This window comes from Platichthys flesus, chromosome 10, assembly GCF_949316205.1.
Source record: "Platichthys flesus chromosome 10, fPlaFle2.1, whole genome shotgun sequence".
NCBI classification, from domain to species: domain Eukaryota; kingdom Metazoa; phylum Chordata; class Actinopteri; order Pleuronectiformes; family Pleuronectidae; genus Platichthys; species Platichthys flesus.
Genome location: NC_084954.1, coordinates 24,445,134 through 24,465,949, shown reverse-complemented (window position 1 = coordinate 24,465,949; position 20,816 = coordinate 24,445,134). Strand labels below are relative to the sequence as shown.

Below are 20,816 nucleotides of genomic sequence, written 5' to 3'. Positions count from 1 at the left end.
ATCAACTGGATTCCAAATAGAATCAGAAGCATTTGTCAAAAACTGAAACGTGTTTTCACTCAACATCTCCTGGGAGACTTGGTGAGAAAGCAGAGTCCGCTTTTGGACCCAATGTAAGTGGTTCAGGGATGTATCGCTTAAAAAGGCTTAAAAGCCAATCACTAGTCAGGGCAGGAGCAAATAAAGCCTTTTATAATTTGTGTTGGCAGATGGGGGCGTGGTGGGAATGTTGTATACTAGAATCTGACATGCGGAAAGCAAAGAGAGGCCCACCGCGAAGGTGGTGACTGTGACCGAGAGGCTCAACCGCTGCTCTCGAGCAGAGGGCCATGCTGAATCTGGTTTCTCTTCATAACGCACAAGTCTTTCGCCTTTTACTAAAGATTTATGGGAGAGGAACAAACATGAGTTGAATCTATTTTTGGCAGGCTTTGCTGTATGGCTGAGCCTTATGAAATTGTGAAAAGTCAAAGAGCTGTCTAGGTCAGCAATCAGGTGTCCACAAAGGAGAGCTTGGGCGGAGGTGATGAGCAGCCATTGTTATGCACACCTACAAACGGGGTACCACAGCAAGGGAGATTTGTGCCAAGAGGTTACCGTGGACATCCAACACTTGTGGATTATCGCTTCTCGGCCTTTTGGCTAAGATCAAGTGTAGTATCTGTTCTTATCAGTTTAATATCTGATATGTGCTCTATATGAGGACTACATATTAAGCAGATTTTTGGCAAGAGGAGCAGAAATTTGGAGCTTGCTCCCTTCTCTCCGAGCATTGGCCTAGCATTGCAGTGCCGCTGGGCACGGTGCTCTCTGTTCTTACCTTGTAGAAAAGCAAACACTCAAACAATTGTGGAGGTTTTAAGGTGAATTCTACACTGGGTCAATAAAACTGAGGGAATGGCCTGGCAGAGTTTGACAAGTGTGCAAAACTGCTCTGATGACTCACTGCCTTGTGAAGCGATTATGCATGAATCTGCACGGGGTCACAATGAGCATCAACTGGATTCCAAATAGAATCAGAAGCATTTGTCAAAAACTGAAACGTGTTTTCACTCAACATCTCCTGGGAGACTTGGTGAGAAAGCAGAGTCCGCTTTTGGACCCAATGTAAGTGGTTCAGGGATGTATTGCTTAAAAAGGCTTAAAAGCCAATCACTAGTCAGGGCAGGAGCAAATAAAGCCTTGTATAATTTGTGTTGGCAGATGGGGGCGTGGTGGGAATGTTGTATACTAGAATCTAACATGCGGAAAGCAAAGAGAGGCCCACCGCGAAGGTGGTGACTGTGACCGAGAGGCTCCACCGCTGCTCTCGAGCAGAGGGCCATGCTGACTCTGGTTTCTCTTCATAATGCACAAGTCTTTCGCCTTTTACTAAAGACTTCCGTGGAGAGGAACAAACATGAGTTGAATCTATTTTTGGCAGGCTTTGCTGTATGGCTGAGCCTTATGAAATTGTGAAAAGTCAAAGAGCTGTCTAGGTCAGCAATCAGGTGTCCACAAAGGAGAGCTTGGGCGGAGGTGATGAGCAGCCATTGTTATGCACACCTACAAACGGGGTACCACAGCAAGGGAGATTTGTGCCAAGAGGTTGGCTTGGACATCCAACACTTGTGGATTATCGCTTATCGGCCTTTTGGCTAAGATCAAGTGTAGTATCTGTTCTTATCAGTTTAATATCTGATATGTCCTCTATATGAGGACTACATATTAAGCAGATTTTTGGCAAGAGGAGCAGAAATTTGGAGCTTGCTCCCTTCTCTCCACGCATCGACCTAGCATTACAGTGCCGCTGGGAACGGTGCACTCTGTTCTTACCTTGTAGAAAAGCAATCACTCAAACAATTGTGGAGGTTTCAAGGTGAATTCTACACTGGGTCATTGAAACTGAGGGAATGGCCTGGCAGAGTTTGACAAGTGTGCAAAACTGCTCTGATGACTCACTGCCTTGTGAAGCGATTATGCATGAATCTGCACGGGGTCACAATGAGCATCAACTGGATTCCAAATAGAATCAGAAGCATTTGTCAAAAACTGAAACGTGTTTTCACTCAACATCTCCTGGGAGACTTGGTGAGAAAGCAGAGTCCGCTTTTGGACCCAATGTAAGTGGTTCAGGGATGTATTGCTTAAAAAGGCTTAAAAGCCAATCACTAGTCAGGGCAGGAGCAAATAAAGCCTTGTATAATTTGTGTTGGCAGATGGGGGCGTGGTGGGAATGTTGTATACTAGAATCTGACATGCGGAAAGCAAAGAGAGGCCCACCGCGAAGGTGGTGACTGTGACCGAGAGGCTCCACCGCTGCTCTCGAGCAGAGGGCCATGCTGACTCTGGTTTCTCTTCATAACGCACAAGTCTTTCGCCTTTTACTAAAGACTTCCGTGGAGAGGAACAAACATGAGTTGAATCTATTTTTGGCAGGCTTTGCTGTATGGCTGAGCCTTATGAAATTGTGAAAAGTCAAAGAGCTGTCTAGGTCAGCAATCAGGTGTCCACAAAGGAGAGCTTGGGCGGAGGTGATGAGCAGCCATTGTTATGCACACCTACAAACGGGGTACCACAGCAAGGGAGATTTGTGCCAAGAGGTTACCGTGGACATCCAACACTTGTGGATTATCGCTTCTCGGCCTTTTGGCTAAGGTCAAGTGTAGTATCTGTTCTTATCAGTTTAATATCTGATATGTGCTCTATATGAGGACTACATATTAAGCAGATTTTTGGCAAGAGGAGCAGAAATTTGGAGCTTGCTCCCTTCTCTCCGAGCATTGGCCTAGCATTGCAGTGCCGCTGGGCACGGTGCTCTCTGTTCTTACCTTGTAGAAAAGCAAACACTCAAACAATTGTGGAGGTTTTAAGGTGAATTCTACACTGGGTCAATAAAACTGAGGGAATGGCCTGGCAGAGTTTGACAAGTGTGCAAAACTGCTCTGATGACTCACTGCCTTGTGAAGCGATTATGCATGAATCTGCACGGGGTCACAATGAGCATCAACTGGATTCCAAATAGAATCAGAAGCATTTGTCAAAAACTGAAACGTGTTTTCACTCAACATCTCCTGGGAGACCTGGTGAGAAAGCAGAGTCCGCTTTTGGACCCAATGTAAGTGGTTCAGGGATGTATTGCTTAAAAAGGCTTAAAAGCCAATCACTAGTCAGGGCAGGAGCAAATAAAGCCTTGTATAATTTGTGTTGGCAGATGGGGGCGTGGTGGGAATGTTGTATACTAGAATCTGACATGCGGAAAGCAAAGAGAGGCCCACCGCGAAGGTGGTGACTGTGACCGAGAGGCTCCACCGCTGCTCTCGAGCAGAGGGCCATGCTGACTCTGGTTTCTCTTCATAACGCACAAGTCTTTCGCCTTTTACTAAAGACTTCCGTGGAGAGGAACAAACATGAGTTGAATCTATTTTTGGCAGGCTTTGCTGTATGGCTGAGCCTTATGAAATTGTGAAAAGTCAAAGAGCTGTCTAGGTCAGCAATCAGGTGTCCACAAAGGAGAGCTTGGGCGGAGGTGATGAGCAGCCATTGTTATGCACACCTACAAACGGGGTACCACAGCAAGGGAGATTTGTGCCAAGAGGTTAGCTTGGACATCCAACACTTGTGGATTATCGCTTCTCGGCCTTTTGGCTAAGATCAAGTGTAGTATCTGTTCTTATTAGTTTAATATCTGATATGTCCTCTATATGAGGACTACATATTAAGCAGATTTTTGGCAAGAGGAGCAGAAATTTGGAGCTTGCTCCCTTCTCTCCACGCATCGACCTAGCATTGCAGTGCCGCTGGGAACGGTGCACTCTGTTCTTACCTTGTAGAAAAGCAAACACTCAAACAATTGTGGAGGTTTCAAGGTGAATTCTACACTGGGTCAATGAAACTGAGGGAATGGCCTGGCAGAGTTTGACAAGTGTGCAAAACTGCTCTTATGACTCACTGCCTTGTGAAGTGATTATGCATGACTCTGCACGGGGTCACAATGAGCATCAACTGGATTCCAAATAGAATCAGAAGCATTTGTCAAAAACTGAAACGTGTTTTCACTCAACATCTCCTGGTAGACTTGGTGAGAAAGCAGAGTCCGCTTTTGGACCCAATGTAAGTGGTTCAGGGATGTATCGCTTAAAAAGGCTTAAAAGCCAATCACTAGTCAGGGCAGGAGCAAATAAAGCCTTTTATAATTTGTGTTGGCAGATGGGGGCGTGGTGGGAATGTTGTATACTAGAATCTGACATGCGGAAAGCAAAGAGAGGCCCACCGCGAAGGTGGTGACTGTGACCGAGAGGCTCCACCGCTGCTCTCGAGCAGAGGGCCATGCTGACTCTGGTTTCTCTTCATAACGCACAAGTCTTTCGCCTTTTACTAAAGACTTCCGTGGAGAGGAACAAACATGAGTTGAATCTATTTTTGGCAGGCTTTGCTGTATGGCTGAGCCTTATGAAATTGTGAAAAGTCAAAGAGCTGTCTAGGTCAGCAATCAGGTGTCCACAAAGGAGAGCTTGGGCGGAGGTGATGAGCAGCCATTGTTATGCACACCTACAAACGGGGTACCACAGCAAGGGAGATTTGTGCCAAGAGGTTAGCTTGGACATCCAACACTTGTGGATTATCGCTTCTCGGCCTTTTGGCTAAGATCAAGTGTAGTATCTGTTCTTATCAGTTTAATATCTGATATGTCCTCTATATGAGGACTACATATTAAGCAGATTTTTGGCAAGAGGAGCAGAAATTTGGAGCTTGCTCCCTTCTCTCCACGCATCGACCTAGCATTGCAGTGCCGCTGGGAACGGTGCACTCTGTTCTTACCTTGTAGAAAAGCAAACAATTGTGGAGGTTTCAAGGTGAATTCTACACTGGGTCAATGAAACTGAGGGAATGGCCTGGCAGAGTTTGACAAGTGTGCAAAACTGCTCTGATGACTCACTGCCTTGTGAAGAGATTATGCATGAATCTCCACGGGGTCACAATGAGCATCAACTGGATTCCAAATAGAATCAGAAGCATTTGTCAAAAACTGAAACGTGTTTTCACTCAACATCTCCTGGGAGACTTGGTGAGAAAGCAGAGTCCGCTTTTGGACCCAATGTAAGTGGTTCAGGGATGTATTGCTTAAAAAGGCTTAAAAGCCAATCACTAGTCAGGGCAGGAGCAAATAAAGCCTTGTATAATTTGTGTTGGCAGATGGGGGCGTGGTGGGAATGTTGTATACTAGAATCTGACATGCGGAAAGCAAAGAGAGGCCCACCGCGAAGGTGGTGACTGTGACCGAGAGGCTCCACCGCTGCTCTCGAGCAGAGGGCCATGCTGACTCTGGTTTCTCTTCATAACGCACAAGTCTTTCGCCTTTTACTAAAGACTTCCGTGGAGAGGAACAAACATGAGTTGAATCTATTTTTGGCAGGCTTTGCTGTATGGCTGAGCCTTATGAAATTGTGAAAAGTCAAAGAGCTGTCTAGGTCAGCAATCAAGTGTCCACAAAGGAGAGCTTGGGCGGAGGTGATGAGCAGCCATTGTTATGCACACCTACAAACGGGGTACCACAGCAAGGGAGATTTGTGCCAAGAGGTTAGCTTGGACATCCAACACTTGTGGATTATCGCTTCTCGGCCTTTTGGCTAAGATCAAGTGTAGTATCTGTTCTTATCAGTTTAATATCTGATATGTGCTCTATATGAGGACTACATATTAAGCAGATTTTTGGCAAGAGGAGCAGAAATTTGGAGCTTGCTCCCTTCTCTCCACGCATCGACCTAGCATTGCAGTGCCGCTGGGAACGGTGCACTCTGTTCTTACCTTGTAGAAAAGCAAGCACTCAAACAATTGTGGAGGTTTCAAGGTGAATTCTACACTGGGTCAATGAAACTGAGGGAATGGCCTTGCAGAGTTTGACAAGTGTGCAAAACTGCTCTGATGACTCACTGCCTTGTGAAGCGATTATGCATGAATCTCCACGGGGTCACAATGAGCATCAACTGGATTCCAAATAGAATCAGAAGCATTTGTCAAAAACTGAAACGTGTTTTCACTCAACATCTCCTGGGAGACTTGGTGAGAAAGCAGAGTCCGCTTTTGGACCCAATGTAAGTGGTTCAGGGATGTATTGCTTAAAAAGGCTTAAAAGCCAATCACTAGTCAGGGCAGGAGCAAATAAAGCCTTGTATAATTTGTGTTGGCAGATGGGGGCGTGATGGGAATGTTGTATACTAGAATCTGACATGCGGAAAGCAAAGAGAGGCCCACCGCGAAGGTGCTTACTCTGACCGAGAGGCTCCACCGCTGCTCTCGAGCAGAGGGCCATGCTGACTCTGGTTTCTCTTCATAACGCACAAGTCTTTCGCCTTTTACTAAAGACTTCCGTGGAGAGGAACAAACATGAGTTGAATCTATTTTTGGCAGGCTTTGCTGTATGGCTGAGCCTTATGAAATTGTGAAAAGTCAAAGAGCTGTTTAGGTCAGCAATCAAGTGTCCACAAAGGAGAGCTTGGGCGGAGGTGATGAGCAGCCATTGTTATGCACACCTACAAACGGGGTACCACAGCAAGGGAGATTTGTGCCAAGAGGTTACCTTGGACATCCAACACTTGTGGATTATCGCTTCTCGGCCTTTTGGCTAAGATCAAGTGTAGTATCTGTTCTTATCAGTTTAATATCTGATATGTCCTCTATATGAGGACTACATATTAAGCAGATTTTTGGCAAGAGGAGCAGAAATTTGGAGCTTGCTCCCTTCTCTCCACGCATCGACCTAGCATTGCAGTGCCGCTGGGAACGGTGCAGTCTGTTCTTACCTTGTAGAAAAGCAAACACTCAAACAATTGTGGAGGTTTCAAGGTGAATTCTACACTGGGTCAATGAAACTGAGGGAATGGCCTGGCAGAGTTTGACAAGTGTGCAAAACTGCTCTTATGACTCACTGCCTTGTGAAGTGATTATGCATGACTCTGCACGGGGTCACAATGAGCATCAACTGGATTCCAAATAGAATCAGAAGCATTTGTCAAAAACTGAAACGTGTTTTCACTCAACATCTCCTGGGAGACTTGGTGAGAAAGCAGAGTCCGCTTTTGGACCCAATGTAAGTGGTTCAGGGATGTATCGCTTAAAAAGGCTTAAAAGCCAAACACTAGTCAGGGCAGGAGCAAATAAAGCCTTGTATAATTTGTGTTGGCAGATGGGGGCGTGGTGGGAATGTTGTATACTAGAATCTGACATGCGCAAAGCAAAGAGAGGCCCACCGCGAAGGTGGTGACTGTGACCGAGAGGCTCCACCGCTGCTCTCGAGCAGAGGGCCATGCTGACTCTGGTTTCTCTTCATAACGCACAAGTCTTTCGCCTTTTACTAAAGACTTCCGTGGAGAGGAACAAACATGAGTTGAATCTATTTTTGGCAGGCTTTGCTGTATGGCTGAGCCTTATGAAATTGTGAAAAGTCAAAGAGCTGTCTAGGTCAGCAATCAGGTGTCCACAAAGGAGAGCTTGGGCGGAGGTGATGAGCAGCCATTGTTATGCACACCTACAAACGGGGTACCACAGCAAGGGAGATTTGTGCCAAGAGGTTAGCTTGGACATCCAACACTTGTGGATTATCGCTTCTCGGCCTTTTGGCTAAGATCAAGTGTAGTATCTGTTCTTATCAGTTTAATATCTGATATGTCCTCTATATGAGGACTACATATTAAGCAGATTTTTGGCAAGAGGAGCAGAAATTTGGAGCTTGCTCCCTTCTCTCCACGCATCGACCTAGCATTGCAGTGCAGCTGGGAACGGTGCACTCTGTTCTTACCTTGTAGAAAAGCAAACAATTGTGGAGGTTTCAAGGTGAATTCTACACTGGGTCAATGAAACTGAGGGAATGGCCTGGCAGAGTTTGACAAGTGTGCAAAACTGCTCTGATGACTCACTGCCTTGTGAAGAGATTATGCATGAATCTCCACGGGGTCACAATGAGCATCAACTGGATTCCAAATAGAATCAGAAGCATTTGTCAAAAACTGAAACGTGTTTTCACTCAACATCTCCTGGGAGACTTGGTGAGAAAGCAGAGTCCGCTTTTGGACCCAATGTAAGTGGTTCAGGGATGTATCGCTTAAAAAGGCTTAAAAGCCAATCACTAGTCAGGGCAGGAGCAAATAAAGCCTTGTATAATTTGTGTTGGCAGATGGGGGCGTGGTGGGAATGTTGTATACTAGAATCTGACATGCGGAAAGCAAAGAGAGGCCCACCGCGAAGGTGGTGACTGTGACCGAGAGGCTCCACCGCTGCTCTCGAGCAGAGGGCCATGCTGACTCTGGTTTCTCTTCATAACGCACAAGTCTTTCGCCTTTTACTAAAGACTTCCGTGGAGAGGAACAAACATGAGTTGAATCTATTTTTGGCAGGCTTTGCTGTATGGCTGAGCCTTATGAAATTGTGAAAAGTCAAAGAGCTGTCTAGGTCAGCAATCAGGTGTCCACAAAGGAGAGCTTGGGCGGAGGTGATGAGCAGCCATTGTTATGCACACCTACAAACGGGGTACCACAGCAAGGGAGATTTGTGCCAAGAGGTTAGCTTGGACATCCAACACTTGTGGATTATCGCTTCTCGGCCTTTTGGCTAAGATGAAGTGTAGTATCTGTTCTTATCAGTTTAATATCTGATATGTCCTCTATATGAGGACTACATATTAAGCAGATTTTTGGCAAGAGGAGCAGAAATTTGGAGCTTGCTCCCTTCTCTCCACGCATCGACCTAGCATTGCAGTGCCGCTGGGAACGGTGCACTCTGTTCTTACCTTGTAGAAAAGCAAACACTCAAACAATTGTGGAGGTTTCAAGGTGAGTTCTACACTGGGTCAATGAAACTGAGGGAATGGCCTGGCAGAGTTTGACAAGTGTGCAAAACTGCTCTTATGACTCACTGCCTTGTGAAGTGATTATGCATGACTCTGCACGGGGTCACAATGAGCATCAACTGGATTCCAAATAGAATCAGAAGCATTTGTCAAAAACTGAAACGTGTTTTCACTCAACATCTCCTGGGAGACTTGGTGAGAAAGCAGAGTCCGCTTTTGGACCCAATGTAAGTGGTTCAGGGATGTATCGCTTAAAAAGGCTTAAAAGCCAATCACTAGTCAGGGCAGGAGCAAATAAAGCCTTGTATAATTTGTGTTGGCAGATGGGGGCGTGGTGGGAATGTTGTATACTAGAATCTGACATGCGGAAAGCAAAGAGAGGCCCACCGCGAAGGTGGTGACTGTGACCGAGAGGCTCCACCGCTGCTCTCGAGCAGGGGGCCATGCTGACTCTGGTTTCTCTTCATAACGCACAAGTCTTTCGCCTTTTACTAAAGACTTCCGTGGAGAGGAACAAACATGAGTTGAATCTATTTTTGGCAGGCTTGGCTGTATGGCTGAGCCTTATGAAATTGTGAAAAGTCAAAGAGCTGTCTAGGTCAGCAATCAGGTGTCCACAAAGGAGAGCTTGGGCGGAGGTGATGAGCAGCCATTGTTATGCACACCTACAAACGGGGTACCACAGCAAGGGAGATTTGTGCCAAGAGGTTGGCTTGGACATCCAACACTTGTGGATTATCGCTTCTCGGCCTTTTGGCTAAGATCTAGCCAGGTGAGAAGGGTTTGCGGACGTGGATTGTCATAATGACGTCAGCAACAGTTTCACAGCAGGGACTTCCCGTGCTGAAAAATACTTTGAGATTCATTTGGAAGAGTACTGAAGTTTTTTTGGATAGGAGAGAATTTGGAGTTAATATTCTTTTTGGAGCCTTGTCCCTCAAGATAGATGACCTCCTCTGCTTGCAGAGAAATGCCACCGACCGTTTTTTTGATGTTACGTTCTATAATCTCACCAAGATGGAGGAAACGAAAAGGTTGGCTGATCGTTTGGCTGATGGACCACTGAGGGAGTACCAGATTCAAAGCCTTTGCCGAACTGGTGAGCGTGTTATCACAATTCATAACTATAATCCCTGGGTAACTGAAGAAGCAACCAGATACTTCCTTTCTAAGCATGTGACAGTGATTTCGAGCATGAGGGAAATCAGGGACTCTCTTGACGTTTGGACTGGAAAAAGACAATGTCGTGTGCGGCTGAAGGATGACCCAGATGGTCACGATGGCTACCACCACCCCCCTGCCTCCTTCACCATAGGCACAAATAGAGGATATCTGTACTACTCGGGCCAGCCTATTTACTGCAGAAAATGCACAGACTTTGGTCACACGGCAGAATCCTGCACGCAGGTGAGGTGCAGAAATTGCAAGGGTCTAGGACACAAAATGGGGACTTGTGACCGTTCCAGAAAATGCAATCTTTGTGGGTCTGAAGGACATTTATTTAAGCACTGCCCTGAGGTCCGCTCCTCCTATGCAAGCATTGTAAGGCGACCAATGTGCGAAGATCCTGATGCCTCCTCCCTGAGAGCAATTAACGAGGTAATTGATCAAATGTTTGTGGACAATGAGATTGAGGCAAATGTGGTTGATCCACCTGAACGAGCACCTCCCCCAGAGAAGAAGAAGGGGGAGGAGACTACAACCTCAGAGGAGAGCCAACCTGTTCCTGAGTGGACCACAGTGGAAAGCAGGGGAGGCAAGGGGAAAAAAAGGAGGATCGAGACAAGCGCTGTGCCCCTGGGAGTGGATAGCGTGTTCAGTGTTCTTTCTGAGGTTGTGGAGGAGTCGCAGGAGGAAGGGGAGATGGAGGGGCTGCAGGTGAACAGCGATCAGGATGTGAAGGCTGCTGCCAGGGTGGATGGGCTGGAGGGTGGAGAACATGGACAAATTCCAGTGCAGACTGAGGTGACAGACTCTGACGGCAGCATGCCCCCGTCCGGGTGTGTCCTGGTGGAGTCCCTGGCTCCGAACAACTCTGACAGGGATTTGGTTTCAGAGCAATGCTCATTGCTTCCAGAGGGTAATACCCCCAACTCAGGGCACGCGGTGCCCGAGGAAAAGACACATAGGGAAGGCATTGAATTTGACTGTGAAGTTGAAAATTAGAGAAAACACAGTGTCTCGTCTTTGATGGTTTGTTTGTTTGTTTTGTTTTTTGTCTCATTCCTCATTTACCAGAATGTCCTCATTACATATAGTTTCCATAAATGTTAGAGGTTTGAGGAACAAGGCCAAAAGGGAAGTGGTCTTTTCTCATTTATGTTCAATCAACTTTTCTTTATGCCTTTTGCAAGAGGTCCACTTGAAAAATGAAGACGACGTGAACCTATTCTCAAAAGAGTGGACCAAAGGTGAATCTAGGTGGAGCATTGGGGGGGTCCATTCATCTGGGGTGGGAACACTATGTGGGAATAATGAAGTCCAAGTGGTTGGCAGTTTTTCAGTGGTACAGGGGAGGGTTTTGGTAACAGATATTGACTGGAAGGGAAAGGGGTTAAGAGTTATTAACATATATGCCCACTCTTCTCCAAAGGAGAGAAGGGAGCTTTTTCTTAGTCTTGACACTGCTTTCATGACCAACCGCCATGTGGTAATTGGAGGAGACTTCAATTCCCAAAGTGAGGGCAGCAAGGCCGAGGCCAGTTTAATAAATATTGTTACAAAGTATAATTTGGTGGATTCATATAAAAAAGCTAACCCAGACGATCTTGGCTTCACATGGTCAAATAGTAGAGGGGCGAAGAGTAGGATAGACTATATATTTTGTCCGGTAGAATTTCAGGTGACAGGGGCGAAAGTATCACCAGTTTTTTACACAGATCACAACATGCTCTCAGTAAAACTAACCTCAATGATGATCAAAAATGGTAAAGGGTATTGGAAATTAAACAACAATATTCTAGAGCTCCAGCAGTTTAGGGTAGCATTAAAGTGTTTTCTAAAAGATTGCTTTCATATGAGAGTATTTTATGAAAATGTCTGTGAATGGTGGGAAAGCACAAAGCTGCGTATTAGATACTACACACAGAATTACTCAAAAGAATCAAGGAAAGAGGAATTTAAATTATACTACCGACTGCAAAAAGCCATAAATAAATTAATGGAACAGAGAAATGCAGGTGGACAAATTGATAAGGACTTGCTGAAACATTTGCAAGATAAACAGAGGTTATTTTTTCACAACAGAGCAGAGGCCTATAAATTCCGGTGTCTTAGAGAGAAGTGGGAGAGTGACGAAAAGTGTTCTCCCTACTTCTTTAGACAGTCCAAAGCACAGGCAAAGAGGAGGAGCATAGTTTCCGTTTTAAATGAAACAGGTGAGGAGATTAACGATCCTGATGGGATTGCTCAAGTTATCTCTAATCATTTTTCTACGTTTTTTAAAGCAGAAAAGGTTGACTACATGAAAGGTGCAACATTGTTAGACAATATAGACAGATTCATACCTGAAGATCTGAGAACAGAGCTAGATAAAGATTTTACTTTAGAAGAAATCCTGAGGGCAACCATGTCTTTGAAAAAGGGCAAGGTGCCAGGAATAGATGGGATCACAAAAGAATTTTATATAATATTTTGGGAAGACATTGGGTCATGGCTGTTAGAGTTGTTCACTTATATATGTACATCTGGGATTATGGGGGAATCCATGAGAAAAGGGGTGATATCCCTGCTGTTTAAAAAAGGTGATGTCAACAAAATATCAAACTACAGGCCTCTAACAATGCTTTGTACAGATTATAAGATTTTTAGTAAGGTTTTGACAAACCGTTTGGTGTCAGCTCTACCCTTAATCATCGGCTCAGATCAGACATGTGCAGTACCTGGCAGGCAACTAAACTGGAATTTACAAATGCATAGAGATATACTATCTTATTCTCAGGACAGAAATATACCACTAATTGTCCTCAGTCTTGACCAGGAAAAAGCCTTTGACAGAGTTGATCACAATTTTTTGTTTAGGACACTAAAGAAATTTGGCTTCGGTGCTAGATTCAGGAGTTGGTTGAGGATTTTATACACAGAAGTCGGAAGCAGTGTTAATGTTAATGGCAACCTTGGTGAATTCTTTAAACAAACCAGAGGGGTCAGACAGGGATGTCCAGCATCAGCCCCCTTGTATGTGCTATTCATTGAAACGCTGGCATGTGCAATCAGGAAAAATGTTAACATCAAGGGTATACAGCTGCCTGGTGGTGAATCCTTGACCATATCCCAGTATGCAGATGACACTGTACTGTATTTAAAAGATGATTTCTGTCTGCGCGAAGCTATGCAGGTCATCGACACATTCTCAGTTGCTTCTGGTTCTAGAGTCAATACAGGAAAATCCCAAATCAAATACTTTGGAAAGTGGAAGGACAGAGTTGATAACCCTTTAGGGTTCTCTCTGTGTGCGGGGCCAATGACTTTACTGGGAATATCCTTTGGAAATAACAATGATGGAGAAACTAATTGGGAGACAAAATTGGGAAAAGTGCTGAAAAAACTAAATATGTGGAAATTAAGAAGGCTGTCCATTAGTGGTAAGATTTTGGTTATTAAATCTGATTTATTGCCGACATTACTTCATGTGGCTTATATTTTCCCCATGCCGGCTTTAGTTTGTTTAAAACTTCAAAAATCTCTGTTTCAGTTCATATGGGGAGGGTATGAATACATTAAAAGAGCTACAATGTATCAGCCGGTCGAAAGAGGTGGTAGGGACATGCCAAATTTAGGTTTGAAGTTCAAAGTTTTGTTTTTTTCAAATACATGTAGAATAATGTTAAACCCACCTGAACACAAATGCCAACCATTGATTAAATTCTGGCTCTCTATCCATCTGAGACCTCTTGTGGCGAAATGGGAAAACAGTTTTCCGAAAGCAGAGGTCATGCCAGATCATTATAAAAAAATGATAAGTTGGGCAAAGAAATACAAGGAGTGTTGGAAAAGAGATTCAGTAGTTAATCACAAAAAGCTGTATGAAACGTTGATTGCTAAGTTTGACCCTAAAGATGGTTTGCATGTTCATAGTGACGTGTGGAGAAGAACCCAATGCAAGAGTCTAGAAAACAGATTAAGAGATTTTAATTGGTTGGTGCTTCATAGGAAATTACCTGTGAGGAATACTCTATTTAATCATGATTTAACATTAAATAGGATATGCCCGAGACGTGGATGCAATGGGGTAGAAACCGTGGAACATGCATTATTTGAATGTCCCTTTGCAAAACAATTGTGGAAGAAATTGGGCCAAAGATTCGGGTTTCTAAAAGAGGTGAATTGGGAAAAAGTTCTGTTCATGGATTTTAGTTTAGAGGGGGACAAAGGTGTGTGCAAAGCCTTAGAACTTACATCAATTGTGAAGGCTAAGTTATGGGAGGTAAGAGGTAGTATAATAAATGAGACGGAAAAGTGGTCGATAGAAAACACTACACACAGTATTGAAGACATTATGCGGCGAAAACTTAAATTGGAGGCGAGCAAATGGGGCATCGACTCAATTAAAGATCGATGGAAAATTATTTTTGACAATCTGTAGACTGAACTCATGAAAGAGTCTTTTATTGTACCTCCTCTTATTTTCTTTTAGTCCGATAGAATTCTGGAGGTCTTAAGATGTGGAGAGATGATGATCTTTGTAATGTAAAGTATTGTACTGCTCATGAGTGAATTAAATAAAAAAAAATTCCAAAAAAAAAAAAAATCTGTTCTTATCAGTTTAATATCTGATATGTCCTCTATATGAGGACTACATATTAAGCAGATTTTTGGCAAGAGGAGCAGAAATTTGGAGCTTGCTCCCTTCTCTCCACGCATCGACCTAGCATTGCAGTGCCGCTGGGAACGGTGCACTCTGTTCTTACCTTGTAGAAAAGCAAACACTCAAACAATTGTGGAGGTTTCAAGGTGAATTCTACACTGGGTCAATGAAACTGAGGGAATGGCCTGGCAGAGTTTGACAAGTGTGCAAAACTGCTCTTATGACTCACTGCCTTGTGAAGTGATTATGCGTGACTCTGCACGGGGTCACAATGAGCATCAACTGGATTCCAAATAGAATCAGAAGCATTTGTCAAAAACTGAAACGTGTTTTCACTCAACATCTCCTGGGAGACTTGGTGAGAAAGCAGAGTCCGCTTTTGGACCCAATGTAAGTGGTTCAGGGATGTATCGCTTAAAAAGGCTTAAAAGCCAATCACTAGTCAGGGCAGGAGCAAATAAAGCCTTGTATAATTTGTGTTGGCAGATGGGGGCGTGGTGGGAATGTTGTATACTAGAATCTGACATGCGCAAAGCAAAGAGAGGCCCACCGCGAAGGTGGTGACTGTGACCGAGAGGCTCCACCGCTGCTCTCGAGCAGAGGGCCATGCTGACTCTGGTTTCTCTTCATAACGCACAAGTCTTTCGCCTTTTACTAAAGACTTCCGTGGAGAGGAACAAACATGAGTTGAATCTATTTTTGGCAGGCTTTGCTGTATGGCTGAGCCTTATGAAATTGTGAAAAGTCAAAGAGCTGTCTAGGTCAGCAATCAGGTGTCCACAAAGGAGAGCTTGGGCGGAGGTGATGAGCAGCCATTGTTATGCACACCTACAAACGGGGTACCACAGCAAGGCAGATTTGTGCCAAGAGGTTAGCTTGGACATCCAACACTTGTGGATTATCGCTTCTCGGCCTTTTGGCTAAGATCAAGTGTAGTATCTGTTCTTATCAGTTTAATATCTGATATGTCCTCTATATGAGGACTACATATTAAGCAGATTTTTGGCAAGAGGAGCAGAAATTTGGAGCTTGCTCCCTTCTCTCCACGCATCGACCTAGCATTGCAGTGCCGCTGGGAACGGTGCACTCTGTTCTTACCTTGTAGAAAAGCAAACACTCAAACAATTGTGGAGGTTTCAAGATGAATTCTACACTGGGTCAATGAAACTGAGGGAATGGCCTGGCAGAGTTTGACAAGTGTGCAAAACTGCTCTGATGACTCACTGCCTTGTGAAGCGATTATGCATGAATCTCCACGGGGTCACAATGAGCATCAACTGGATTCCAAATAGAATCAGAAGCATTTGTCAAAAACTGAAACGTGTTTTCACTCAACATCTCCTGGGAGACTTGGTGAGAAAGCAGAGTCCGCTTTTGGACCCAATGTAAGTGGTTCAGGGATGTATTGCTTAAAAAGGCTTAAAAGCCAATCACTAGTCAGGGCAGGAGCAAATAAAGCCTTGTATAATTTGTGTTGGCAGATGGGGGCGTGGTGGGAATGTTGTATACTAGAATCTGACATGCGGAAAGCAAAGAGAGGCCCACCGCGAAGGTGGTGACTGAGACCGAGAGGCTCCACCGCTGCTCTCGAGCAGAGGGCCATGCTGACTCTGGTTTCTCTTCATAACGCACAAGTCTTTCGCCTTTTACTAAAGACCTCCGTGGAGAGGAACAAACATGAGTTGAATCTATTTTTGGCAGGCTTTGCTGTTTGGCTGAGCCTTATGAAATTGTGAAAAGTCAAAGAGCTGTCTAGGTCAGCAATCAGGTGTCCACAAAGGAGAGCTTGGGCGGAGGTGATGAGCAGCCATTGTAATGCACACCTACAAACGGGGTACCACAGCAAGGGAGATTTGTGCCGAGGTTAGCGTGGACATCCAACACTTGTGGATTATCGCTTCTCGGCCTTTTGGCTAAGATCAAGTGTAGTATCTGTTCTTATCAGTTTAATATCTGATATGTGCTCTATATGAGGACTACATATTAAGCAGATTTTTGGCAAGAGGAGCAGAAATTTGGAGCTTGCTCCCTTCTCTCCACGCATCGACCTAGCATTGCAGTGCCGCTGGGAACGGTGCACTCTGTTCTTACCTTGTAGAAAAGCAAGCACTCAAACAATTGTGGAGGTTTCAAGGTGAATTCTACACTGGGTCAATGAAACTGAGGGAATGGCCTTGCAGAGTTTTGACAAGTGTGCAAAACTGCTCTGATGACTCACTGCCTTGTGAAGCGATTATGCATGAATCTCCACGGGGTCACAATGAGCATCAACTGGATTCCAAATAGAATCAGAAGCATTTGTCAAAAACTGAAACGTGTTTTCACTCAACATCTCCTGGGAGACTTGGTGAGAAAGCAGAGTCCGCTTTTGGACCCAATGTAAGTGGTTCAGGGATGTATTGCTTAAAAAGGCTTAAAAGCCAATCACTAGTCAGGGCAGGAGCAAATAAAGCCTTGTATAATTTTGAGTTGGCAGATGGGGGCGTGGTGGGAATGTTGTATACTAGAATCTGACATGCGGAAAGCAAAGAGAGGCCCACCGCGAAGGTGGTGACTGTGACCGAGAGGCTCCACCGCTGCTCTCGAGCAGAGGGCCATGCTGACTCTGGTTTCTCTTCATAACGCACAAGTCTTTCGCCTTTTACTAAAGACTTCCGTGGAGAGGAACAAACATGAGTTGAATCTATTTTTGGCAGGCTTTGCTGTATGGCTGAGCCTTATGAAATTGTGAAAAGTCAAAGAGCTGTTTAGGTCAGCAATCAAGTGTCCACAAAGGAGAGCTTGGGCGGAGGTGATGAGCAGCCATTGTTATGCACACCTACAAACGGGGTACCACAGCAAGGGAGATTTGTGCCAAGAGGTTAGCTTGGACATCCAACACTTGTGGATTATCGCTTCTCGGCCTTTTGGCTAAGATCAAGTGTAGTATCTGTTCTTATCAGTTTAATATCTGATATGTCCTCTATATGAGGACTACATATTAAGCAGATTTTTGGCAAGAGGAGCAGAAATTTGGAGCTTGCTCCCTTCTCTCCACGCATCGACCTAGCATTGCAGTGCCGCTGGGAACGGTGCACTCTGTTCTTACCTTGTAGAAAAGCAAACACTCAAACAATTGTGGAGGTTTCAAGGTGAATTCTACACTGGGTCAATGAAACTGAGGGAATGGCCTGGCAGAGTTTGACAAGTGTGCAAAACTGCTCTTATGACTCACTGCCTTGTGAAGTGATTATGCATGACTCTGCACGGGGTCACAATGAGCATCAACTGGATTCCAAATAGAATCAGAAGCATTTGTCAAAAACTGAAACGTGTTTTCACTCAACATCTCCTGGGAGACTTGGTGAGAAAGCAGAGTCCGCTTTTGGACCCAATGTAAGTGGTTCAGGGATGTATCGCTTAAAAAGGCTTAAAAGCCAATCACTAGTCAGGGCAGGAGCAAATAAAGCCTTGTATAATTTGTGTTGGCAGATGGGGGCGTGGTGGGAATGTTGTATACTAGAATCTGACATGCGGAAAGCAAAGAGAGGCCCACCGCGAAGGTGGTGACTGTGACCGAGAGGCTCCACCGCTGCTCTCGAGCAGAGGGCCATGCTGACTCTGGTTTCTCTTCATAACGCACAAGTCTTTCGCCTTTTACTAAAGACTTCCGTGGAGAGGAACAAACATGAGTTGAATCTATTTTTGGCAGGCTTTGCTGTATGGCTGAGCCTTATGAAATTGTGAAAAGTCAAAGAGCTGTCTAGGTCAGCAATCAAGTGTCCACAAAGGAGAGCTTGGGCGGAGGTGATGAGCAGCCATTGTTATGCACACCTACAAACGGGGTACCACAGCAAGGGAGATTTGTGCCAAGAGGTTAGCTTGGACATCCAACACTTGTGGATTATCGCTTCTCGGCCTTTTGGCTAAGATCAAGTGTAGTATCTGTTCTTATCAGTTTAATATCTGATATGTGCTCTATATGAGGACTACATATTAAGCAGATTTTTGGCAAGAGGAGCAGAAATTTGGAGCTTGCTCCCTTCTCTCCACGCATCGACCTAGCATTGCAGTGCCGCTGGGAACGGTGCACTCTGTTCTTACCTTGTAGAAAAGCAAGCACTCAAACAATTGTGGAGGTTTCAAGGTGAATTCTACACTGGGTCAATGAAACTGAGGGAATGGCCTTGCAGAGTTTGACAAGTGTGCAAAACTGCTCTGATGACTCACTGCCTTGTGAAGCGATTATGCATGAATCTCCACGGGGTCACAATGAGCATCAACTGGATTCCAAATAGAATCAGAAGCATTTGTCAAAAACTGAAACGTGTTTTCACTCAACATCTCCTGGGAGACTTGGTGAGAAAGCAGAGTCCGCTTTTGGACCCAATGTAAGTGGTTCAGGGATGTATTGCTTAAAAAGGCTTAAAAGCCAATCACTAGTCAGGGCAGGAGCAAATAAAGCCTTGTATAATTTGTGTTGGCAGATGGGGGCGTGGTGGGAATGTTGTATACTAGAATCTGACATGCGGAAAGCAAAGAAAGGCCCACCGCGAAGGTGGTGACTGTGACCGAGAGGCTCCACCGCTGCTCTCGAGCAGAGGGCCATGCTGACTCTGGTTTCTCTTCATAACGCACAAGTCTTTCGCCTTTTACTAAAGACTTCCGTGGAGAGGAACAAACATGAGTTGAATCTATTTTTGGCAGGCTTTGCTGTTTGGCTGAGCCTTATGAAATTGTGAAAAGTCAAAGAGCTGTCTAGGTCAGCAATCAGGTGTCCACAAAGGAGAGCTTGGGCGGAGGTAATGAGCAGCCATTGTAATGCACACCTACAAACGGGGTACCACAGCAAGGGAGATTTGTGCCAAGAGGTTAGCGTGGACATCCAACACTTGTGGATTATCGCTTCTCGGCCTTTTGGCTAAGATCAAGTGTAGTATCTGTTCTTATCAGTTTAATATCTGATATGTCCTCTATATGAGGACTACATATTAAGCAGATTTTTGGCAAGAGGAGCAGAAATTTGGAGCTTGCTCCCTTCTCTCCACGCATCGACCTAGCATTGCAGTGCCGCTGGGAACGGTGCACTCTGTTCTTACCTTGTAGAAAAGCAAACACTCAAACAATTGTGGAGGTTTCAAGGTGAATTCTACACTGGGTCAATGAAACTGAGGGAATGGCCTGGCAGAGTTTGACAAGTGTGCAAAACTGCTCTGATGACTCACTGCCTTGTGAAGCGATTATGCATGACTCTGCACGGGGTCACAATGAGCATCAACTGGATTCCAAATAGAATCAGAAGCATTTGTCAAAAACTGAAACGTGTTTTCACTCAACATCTCCTGGGAGACTTGGTGAGAAAGCAGAGTCCGCTTTTGGACCCAATGTAAGTGGTTCAGGGATGTATTGCTTAAAAAGGCTTAAAAGCCAATCACTAGTCAGGGCAGGAGCAAATAAAGCCTTGTATAATTTGTGTTGGCAGATGGGGGCGTGGTGGGAATGTTGTATACTAGAATCTGACATGCGGAAAGCAAAGAGAGGCCCACCGCGAAGGTGGTGACTGAGACCGAGAGGCTCCACCGCTGCTCTCGAGCAGAGGGCCATGCTGACTCTGGTTTCTCTTCATAACGCACAAGTCTTTCGCCTTTTACTAAAGACTTCCGTGGAGAGGAACAAACATGAGTTGAATCTATTTTTGGCAGGCTTTGCTGTTTGGCTGAGCCTTATGAAATTGTGAAAAGTCAAAGAGCTGTCTAGGTCAGCAATCAGGTGTCCACAAAGGAGAGCTTGGGCGGAGGTGATGAGCAGCCATTGTAATGCACACCTACAAACGGGGTACCACTGCAAGGGAGATTTGTGCCAAGAGGTTAGCGTGGACATCCAACACTTGTGGATTATCGCTTCTCGGCCTTTTGGCTAAGATCAAGTGTAGTATCTGTTCTTATCAGTTTAATATCTGATATGTCCTCTATATGAGGACTACATATTAAGCAGATTTTTGGCAAGAGGAGCAGAAATTTGGAGCTTGCTCCCTTCTCTCCACGCATCGACCTAGCATTGCAGTGCCGCTGGGAACAGTGCACTCTGTTCTTACCTTGTAGAAAAGCAAACAATTGTGGAGGTTTCAAGGTGAATTCTACACTGGGTCAATGAAACTGAGGGAATGGCCTGGCAGAGTTTGACAAGTGTGCAAGACTGCTCTGATGA

At 44.9% G+C, this 20,816-nt stretch overlaps 31 non-coding genes and 1 pseudogene across 31 annotated transcripts; all 32 read left to right on the top strand.

Moving 5' to 3' along the window:
* Positions 1-333: 333 nt before the first annotated feature.
* Positions 334-445, top strand: LOC133963882 (U5 spliceosomal RNA). Its single transcript, XR_009923362.1, has one exon. It is a non-coding gene; the product is annotated as a U5 spliceosomal RNA (small nuclear RNA).
* Positions 446-622: 177 nt separating this feature from the next.
* LOC133962941 (U2 spliceosomal RNA) lies at positions 623-814 on the top strand. Its single transcript, XR_009922505.1, has one exon. It is a non-coding gene; the product is annotated as a U2 spliceosomal RNA (small nuclear RNA).
* A 513-nt stretch (positions 815-1,327) lies between these two features.
* LOC133963752 (U5 spliceosomal RNA) lies at positions 1,328-1,440 on the top strand. Its single transcript, XR_009923237.1, has one exon. It is a non-coding gene; the product is annotated as a U5 spliceosomal RNA (small nuclear RNA).
* Positions 1,441-1,617: 177 nt separating this feature from the next.
* On the top strand, positions 1,618-1,809 carry LOC133962909 (U2 spliceosomal RNA). The gene has a single exon (XR_009922474.1). It is a non-coding gene; the product is annotated as a U2 spliceosomal RNA (small nuclear RNA).
* Positions 1,810-2,322: 513 nt separating this feature from the next.
* On the top strand, positions 2,323-2,435 carry LOC133963443 (U5 spliceosomal RNA). The gene has a single exon (XR_009922945.1). It is a non-coding gene; the product is annotated as a U5 spliceosomal RNA (small nuclear RNA).
* A 177-nt stretch (positions 2,436-2,612) lies between these two features.
* LOC133962969 (U2 spliceosomal RNA) lies at positions 2,613-2,804 on the top strand. Its single transcript, XR_009922531.1, has one exon. It is a non-coding gene; the product is annotated as a U2 spliceosomal RNA (small nuclear RNA).
* A 513-nt stretch (positions 2,805-3,317) lies between these two features.
* On the top strand, positions 3,318-3,430 carry LOC133963442 (U5 spliceosomal RNA). The gene has a single exon (XR_009922944.1). It is a non-coding gene; the product is annotated as a U5 spliceosomal RNA (small nuclear RNA).
* A 177-nt stretch (positions 3,431-3,607) lies between these two features.
* On the top strand, positions 3,608-3,799 carry LOC133962735 (U2 spliceosomal RNA). Its single transcript, XR_009922309.1, has one exon. It is a non-coding gene; the product is annotated as a U2 spliceosomal RNA (small nuclear RNA).
* A 513-nt stretch (positions 3,800-4,312) lies between these two features.
* On the top strand, positions 4,313-4,425 carry LOC133963441 (U5 spliceosomal RNA). The gene has a single exon (XR_009922942.1). It is a non-coding gene; the product is annotated as a U5 spliceosomal RNA (small nuclear RNA).
* A 177-nt stretch (positions 4,426-4,602) lies between these two features.
* LOC133964220 (U2 spliceosomal RNA) lies at positions 4,603-4,794 on the top strand. Its single transcript, XR_009923686.1, has one exon. It is a non-coding gene; the product is annotated as a U2 spliceosomal RNA (small nuclear RNA).
* Positions 4,795-5,299: 505 nt separating this feature from the next.
* On the top strand, positions 5,300-5,412 carry LOC133963440 (U5 spliceosomal RNA). The gene has a single exon (XR_009922941.1). It is a non-coding gene; the product is annotated as a U5 spliceosomal RNA (small nuclear RNA).
* Positions 5,413-5,589: 177 nt separating this feature from the next.
* Positions 5,590-5,781, top strand: LOC133962801 (U2 spliceosomal RNA). The gene has a single exon (XR_009922372.1). It is a non-coding gene; the product is annotated as a U2 spliceosomal RNA (small nuclear RNA).
* Positions 5,782-6,294: 513 nt separating this feature from the next.
* Positions 6,295-6,407, top strand: LOC133963439 (U5 spliceosomal RNA). Its single transcript, XR_009922940.1, has one exon. It is a non-coding gene; the product is annotated as a U5 spliceosomal RNA (small nuclear RNA).
* A 177-nt stretch (positions 6,408-6,584) lies between these two features.
* Positions 6,585-6,776, top strand: LOC133962625 (U2 spliceosomal RNA). Its single transcript, XR_009922206.1, has one exon. It is a non-coding gene; the product is annotated as a U2 spliceosomal RNA (small nuclear RNA).
* Positions 6,777-7,289: 513 nt separating this feature from the next.
* Positions 7,290-7,402, top strand: LOC133963438 (U5 spliceosomal RNA). Its single transcript, XR_009922939.1, has one exon. It is a non-coding gene; the product is annotated as a U5 spliceosomal RNA (small nuclear RNA).
* A 177-nt stretch (positions 7,403-7,579) lies between these two features.
* LOC133962598 (U2 spliceosomal RNA) lies at positions 7,580-7,771 on the top strand. The gene has a single exon (XR_009922181.1). It is a non-coding gene; the product is annotated as a U2 spliceosomal RNA (small nuclear RNA).
* A 505-nt stretch (positions 7,772-8,276) lies between these two features.
* Positions 8,277-8,389, top strand: LOC133963437 (U5 spliceosomal RNA). The gene has a single exon (XR_009922938.1). It is a non-coding gene; the product is annotated as a U5 spliceosomal RNA (small nuclear RNA).
* Positions 8,390-8,566: 177 nt separating this feature from the next.
* Positions 8,567-8,758, top strand: LOC133962816 (U2 spliceosomal RNA). The gene has a single exon (XR_009922386.1). It is a non-coding gene; the product is annotated as a U2 spliceosomal RNA (small nuclear RNA).
* Positions 8,759-9,271: 513 nt separating this feature from the next.
* On the top strand, positions 9,272-9,383 carry LOC133963723 (U5 spliceosomal RNA). The gene has a single exon (XR_009923209.1). It is a non-coding gene; the product is annotated as a U5 spliceosomal RNA (small nuclear RNA).
* Positions 9,384-14,550: 5,167 nt separating this feature from the next.
* LOC133963020 (U2 spliceosomal RNA) lies at positions 14,551-14,727 on the top strand (annotated as a pseudogene).
* Positions 14,728-15,240: 513 nt separating this feature from the next.
* LOC133963434 (U5 spliceosomal RNA) lies at positions 15,241-15,353 on the top strand. Its single transcript, XR_009922936.1, has one exon. It is a non-coding gene; the product is annotated as a U5 spliceosomal RNA (small nuclear RNA).
* Positions 15,354-15,530: 177 nt separating this feature from the next.
* Positions 15,531-15,722, top strand: LOC133964219 (U2 spliceosomal RNA). Its single transcript, XR_009923685.1, has one exon. It is a non-coding gene; the product is annotated as a U2 spliceosomal RNA (small nuclear RNA).
* Positions 15,723-16,235: 513 nt separating this feature from the next.
* Positions 16,236-16,348, top strand: LOC133963835 (U5 spliceosomal RNA). Its single transcript, XR_009923318.1, has one exon. It is a non-coding gene; the product is annotated as a U5 spliceosomal RNA (small nuclear RNA).
* Positions 16,349-16,523: 175 nt separating this feature from the next.
* Positions 16,524-16,715, top strand: LOC133962800 (U2 spliceosomal RNA). Its single transcript, XR_009922371.1, has one exon. It is a non-coding gene; the product is annotated as a U2 spliceosomal RNA (small nuclear RNA).
* Positions 16,716-17,230: 515 nt separating this feature from the next.
* On the top strand, positions 17,231-17,343 carry LOC133963433 (U5 spliceosomal RNA). Its single transcript, XR_009922935.1, has one exon. It is a non-coding gene; the product is annotated as a U5 spliceosomal RNA (small nuclear RNA).
* A 177-nt stretch (positions 17,344-17,520) lies between these two features.
* Positions 17,521-17,712, top strand: LOC133964218 (U2 spliceosomal RNA). The gene has a single exon (XR_009923684.1). It is a non-coding gene; the product is annotated as a U2 spliceosomal RNA (small nuclear RNA).
* Positions 17,713-18,225: 513 nt separating this feature from the next.
* On the top strand, positions 18,226-18,338 carry LOC133963432 (U5 spliceosomal RNA). Its single transcript, XR_009922934.1, has one exon. It is a non-coding gene; the product is annotated as a U5 spliceosomal RNA (small nuclear RNA).
* A 177-nt stretch (positions 18,339-18,515) lies between these two features.
* LOC133962799 (U2 spliceosomal RNA) lies at positions 18,516-18,707 on the top strand. The gene has a single exon (XR_009922370.1). It is a non-coding gene; the product is annotated as a U2 spliceosomal RNA (small nuclear RNA).
* A 513-nt stretch (positions 18,708-19,220) lies between these two features.
* LOC133963712 (U5 spliceosomal RNA) lies at positions 19,221-19,333 on the top strand. Its single transcript, XR_009923199.1, has one exon. It is a non-coding gene; the product is annotated as a U5 spliceosomal RNA (small nuclear RNA).
* Positions 19,334-19,510: 177 nt separating this feature from the next.
* On the top strand, positions 19,511-19,702 carry LOC133964217 (U2 spliceosomal RNA). The gene has a single exon (XR_009923683.1). It is a non-coding gene; the product is annotated as a U2 spliceosomal RNA (small nuclear RNA).
* Positions 19,703-20,215: 513 nt separating this feature from the next.
* On the top strand, positions 20,216-20,328 carry LOC133963711 (U5 spliceosomal RNA). The gene has a single exon (XR_009923198.1). It is a non-coding gene; the product is annotated as a U5 spliceosomal RNA (small nuclear RNA).
* Positions 20,329-20,505: 177 nt separating this feature from the next.
* On the top strand, positions 20,506-20,697 carry LOC133962757 (U2 spliceosomal RNA). The gene has a single exon (XR_009922330.1). It is a non-coding gene; the product is annotated as a U2 spliceosomal RNA (small nuclear RNA).
* Positions 20,698-20,816: the final 119 nt, after the last annotated feature.